We start from the raw sequence: 6,000 nt of genomic DNA, 5'->3' as shown, positions 1-6,000 counted from the left end.
GCGTCCATGCTGTGGTACCGATGTAGCCGGGCCTCTCTGCTGCTCAATTATACAAACGTCCCTCATCTCCCTCCCTATCACCCGAAAGGAAGATGGTGGATTGCCAGAGAAGGGCATTTGCAGCTGCCCGTCCAGTATGTACACGTATTAGATGAACCAACTGTTACTACATCATCCATCCTTCTGTCTGTCCATCCATCCATCCATCCATCCATTCATACATGTCCACTTTCTTGTCATTATATATCCCTGTTCTCCTACTGACCCAGCCATTCATCAACCTACACGCCCTGAAATCCATCCATCCATCAGTCCATCCACTCATTCACCCAACAGTCCATCCATCTACCCACCCACTCGCCCTTTAATCCATCCATTCATGTATTCTTTCATCCACCCTCACATTCACTCACCTACCCAATTACCTCACTAATTAACTGGCAATCAGCAGGTAACAATAATGACCCTAGCCCCTTACCTGTCGCTAATAGGACCTCATTAGTGATTGGTGATTACAGGTGTATGGGAGAGAGAGAGAGAGAGAGAGAGAGAGAGAGAAACCCCCACTCGTCCCTCTAACAAGCATGGGAGTCATTAAAGGGCAGTTCGGTCTGGTCATTATAAAGTAATGCCAAATAGAAAACTATCTCCCTATTTTTTTATCAATCGGGGTACCTATGAGTTTATATCTAGAGCATCTGTGTATCTGTCTTTATATAAGTTAGCCATTAGGATGAATAATTTTGTGTTTATATATATCTGTCTATTTATGTATTTTGTCATATTTCTCATGTATCTTTGTACGTCTCTGTGGGCCAGTCACTATCTATATCTATTGTCTTTGTATATGTCCATCTCTTTTGTCTGTTTGTCTGTATGAGTGTACTGTATTTATACCAGGGTTTTCTGACAGTATATTTCTGGGTCATTGTAAATCCAGTTATCATTATCACGCACACGGGTTCTTGGTGCAGCCGTCAGCATAGCCATTTTTAAAGCGGAAGATCTGAGCTCGTCCTTCGGCAGAGCTTGGTGCTGACTTGGAGCCTGCACGTGGTGGCGCTGTGCATACTGAGTGGAGCAGCTGCCACGTCCACCTGTGAGCCAAACTTCCTTTCATTTCCTTGTATCTCGCCATGGGAAGGGCTGGTGTGACCCTGATGAGGCGCTGTTTGTCACATCGAGTGCTAAATTCCCACACAGTGAATATACCGTACTGTACCTGTAGGACGGCCCCAGTGAACCAGTTGCTTACCTGTGGTCGTCGGGTCTGCTTGGCCAGATCTTTCTCTCCTGACCGTCCCTTCAGGCTTTTAACATTCAAAAGTCATTATTTATTTATTTATTTATTTTGAGGTTTGTAGCTGTTGACTACATCAGGGTCATGTTCGATTATGGTTATATATCAAAGGTCATAGTCACTGGGGGCGAAAAATATACCCCGAACGGGCGGTTAACTGCCGTCTCAGAGGCATGGTAGTTTGGATGAGTGTTCCGTATCATCTATCTATCGTGCTCAATATTCCCCATTATTTATCAGTATATCAGTATCATCCTATCTGTATCTATGTCCCATTGGGTTTTGGAGGAGTATCCGTGCGCATTGTTTGTCCATATTTCTCTCGTTATTTATTTCACGCTGTTTACTTATTTATCTACATGTGTATTTGTCTTTGTTGGACTGGAGCCATCTCTTCGTCAGCCCACACAAGTAATCGGCTATCAGTCCACCCGTAAATCAGACGTCCATCAGTCCATCCATCCATTTGCCATTTCATGTAATCATCCACACATTCATAAGTTTAGCCATCGTTCGCCTGTCAGTTCGTCCATCCATTTATTCAGCCATCTGTTTATCCATCCATCCATCCATCCATCCGTCATCCATCAACCCAGCTCATGCAACCTTCTATCCATCCATCCGTCGACCCAGCCACCCATAATTGCATTCAGTAGTCTGCCACCCGCCCATCCACCAGTCCGTACATTCATTATTTCGTCCAGCCATCCATCCACATTCCCTGGTCAGTCCCTCCACCCATCCACCACTCTTTATATTCACTTCTTCATCGGTTCATCCATCCATCAATCCATCAGTATACATTCACTGGTCAATCACTCCATCCATCCATCCATCAATCTGTATATCCATAATCGCAATCAGTCCATCCACCCATCCACCAACCTTTATATCCATCCATTCATCCACCCGCCTTTAATCTCTCCATCCAATCCATCCACAACTCCAGAACTGTAAAAATCCTTCCCTTTTTCTTTTTTACCACTGGCGATAATTGGAAAAAAAATAGTAAAATTAAAGAAAGGCAAAAATAGATCGTTAATTCTCTCTCTCTCTCTCTCTCTCTCTCTCTCTCTCTCTCTCTCTCTCTCTCTCTCTCTCTCTCTCTCTCTCTCTCTCTCTTCCCTTCTATCCATTCATCCACCCATCCATCTATCAGTCCTTCGGTTTTTCTTTCACTCAACCCATCCGTCCTTCCATCCATCCACCCATCCCTCCATCAGTCCAACTCTCTATCATTCTATCCTTCCATGCATCCATTCATCCATGCATCTGTCTCCTCCCTCCCTCTCTCCATCCATCCATCCAGCTTCCTTCCATTCATCCATGCATCTGTCTCCTCCCTCCCTCTCTTTATCCATCCATCCAGCTTCCTTCCATCCATCTATCCATCCTTCTTTCTTCCATTCATTCATCCATCCATCCATCCATCCATCCATCCATCCATCCATACTTCGTTCCTTCTTCCCTCCTTCCGTCCATCCATCCTTCCATCCATTCATCTACCCATTATCCATCCATCCATTCATCTACCCATTATCCATCCATCCATTCATCTACCCATTATCCATCCATCCATCCATCCACCCTTGCCTCAATGATGTGGTCATAATTGGTCGACGCACGGTCAGCAACGAGAATGCTTTCAGTGACACGCAAAATATTGGCATTTTTCATCAGTAGCAAAAAATATATTACGTGTATACCTGTAATGTGTTGAAGGTCAGCACACACACACACACACACACACACACACACACACACACACACACACACACACAGAGGAGAGTTTATATACCGAAACAAGGAAATGTACAAACATCCACTCATACAATTTCCGTACACACACGCATTGAGACTTAAATGAACGATACAGAAACAGAAAAATACACTGTGTTTGCACCATTGTTAGTATGATTTAATATGGCACACGAACCAAGAATTTCGGAATACCAAAACTGCCATTTTTTTTTTTTTTCTTTTTTATTGAGGCAAAGATGCACTTGACAGGTTGGTGATGATTGGCTGAATGCAGCATGTCCGAATAACGTTTACTAGCCCAAATTTCCCCCCCAGACATATGTTGTTTATTAATAACGCTAACGAGTAAAGAGATTATGAGATAATGTTGCAATCAGCCAATCATCACCAACCTGTCAAGTGCATCTTCGCCTCGATTAAAAAAAAAAAAAAAAATGAGTATACAGTAGATGCGGCTTGCGATATATTTCCAGGCTCAGATTTTTTTTTTTCCCCTAGGATATGTACACACAGGTATACGAGGACATAGAAATTCGTACGGGCAGAGAGACATACATAGAGGCCATAGAAACATACAAAGCGGCATACAGGGACAAAAGTACATACAGTCACTCATATTTTGCATAGAAAAATTTATTCAGGCATACTGTGCACGGAAGCATTCAGACATAAGGAACATAAATATTCAGACATACGGAGCATAGACACACATGCAGACAAACATACGGAACATAGGCGGACACATTCAAGCAAACATTACGGGGGCATACATATACTTTCAGACAGACATTCGAGGGCACAGACAGAAACAGGCATACGGGGACAAACACAGTCCGACACCAGGTATACTGGGGCATAGAGACCTTCAGACAGGCATAGCGGGGACAATTTAAATAGGCATACGGAGTCATAGGCATATTCAGACAGACGTACATGGTAATACTGTGTAGTCTACACAGACAGTCTGGCATATGGGGACAAGAGCACATATGGCACATTTAGACACAGGCATAATAGGTTCATTGCAGGACCGGACCTTGGCGGGAACGTAGTACGAATTGCGGAGGATTGCGAGAGTCTGCGTACCATTGGCAGACAGGACATGATGCGACCATATCAATCGTATGTTACCAGCACCCACTATAGGTGCCCGCCACGAGTTGGGTTCAAATTCTCCATTAAGGGCACACGCATGTCAAGACGAGTACGCTAACCACCCAGCCTTGCACGTCCTTGAATAAGTTTACCCGAAGATAAATGTAACTTGTATAGACGGCACATATATGCCAGAGGATGATCCATGTACAACGCTCCTCTTGCTCGTTATCAGTGTCCACCTTGCAACATTCATGCACCTACCCCCAGGCTATACCCATGACATCATTAGCAGACTGAACCGCCCCTGCAACATATAAGATACTGCCAGGTGCGTTTTCAGTGGAGCTCTGTTTATAAACCACCCTGCATAAAATACATCCACAGCCTGATTGAATTAAGTGCGCGAACAGCCATATTTAAACTTTCAGGAGGGAGCGGGTGATGAGAGACTTACATCTCCCCTCCGCCACACAAACCAGTCCCTCCGCCACACAACTAGTCCCAACACGCCGACTCCACACGCGAAGAAAACGAATAAAAACAAGGGTGAAGAGAACAGGCCGAGAATAACAAGCCAGGAAGGAGGTGAGCGAAATTGCCCTGGGTTGGTTAATGTAGGGTTTATTGCTCGATTATCCAGGAAAAAGGAGATTTGCGCACGAAAAATGGGACTGGTAAACAAAAGGAAGGACGGAGATTGGCTTCCGTGCTTCCCCCGCCCGCCAGCTTGCCGCCCCGTGATTGGTTCCAACACTGAGCAACCTTGGCGCTGGTTGGCTGGAATGTGTTTTACTAATTTACAGATATTGGATGCATCTTGAGCGAAGTGAATGCCGGGTAATTGAAGGAGATGAAGCAGAGGGGTGAAAAATAGTCATTCTAAGTCAGTTTCGTCGCTGTTAAGGAGTGAAGAATGTATGTTTTTAGAAATGTATGTTAGTTTATTTACTCATTTTCATTTTTGTCATATTTGTCTGTCTGATAATATTGAACTTCGTTGGTGCTGGGGAAGGATGCCTTCTCGTGGTGGTATCGATATATCCACTGCCTGGCAGTACAAATGCCTCTTAACTCCCTTTCTGTCCCCCCAAAAGTAGGATGGTGGACTGCTGGAAGAGGGTAGCCCAAGCCAGCTGTCCATAGGGTTCACATTCATTTGAGCCAGGGGTCGTAACAACAGCTTTGAACTGCTGTTACTTAAGCTGCTAACCAGAAGACCCCAGTGCGAAAACTGCCCAGTCTTTTACGCCTCCATGATGATGACCAATTATATATTTATATGTTTATGTGATGGTAATGATAATGATCGTAGTGATGATGATGATGAGTATGGCGGCGATAGTAATGAAGGTAGCGATGATAATAACAGTGATAATGATGGTAAAGATGACATCCTAAACAGGTGAAATGTGGAGAACGGTACGGAAATCAGAAACTCGGATTAACCATTCAGGGGCCTGGCTTTGTGACACGCTTCCAAATCCCAACAATCATCGGACTGAATTTACTCCTTCCTTCCTGCCCTCTCTCCTTCCTTCTTTCCTCTTAATCCCTTCACTACCATGACATCGTTAGTCTTCCTGCCTCCAGACTGTTTTATTCAATTTAGGAAAGAATTCTCGTGCTGAAGGGGTTGATGAGGGCTTTATCTAACTGCTCCTGTTAAAAATAATAATAATGATAATAAGTAATAAAAGTAGTAAACATTTTCTTGTGACAAAAAAAGGTATATATACTGTTTTTCTTGTAACAAAAAAAAAAATTGTTTTTACTCAGACTTGGCTTATAATTGCCGCCTCTCCATCGATAATGCCGAGTTGTAACAAGAAATACTTGAGAAT

This window comes from Coenobita brevimanus, chromosome 90 (assembly GCF_032717465.1).
Source record: "Coenobita brevimanus isolate Jiangsu-jjx chromosome 90, ASM3271746v2, whole genome shotgun sequence".
Classification (NCBI taxonomy): Eukaryota; Metazoa; Arthropoda; class Malacostraca; order Decapoda; family Coenobitidae; genus Coenobita; species Coenobita brevimanus.
Note: the sequence above shows the minus strand (reverse complement) of the source record.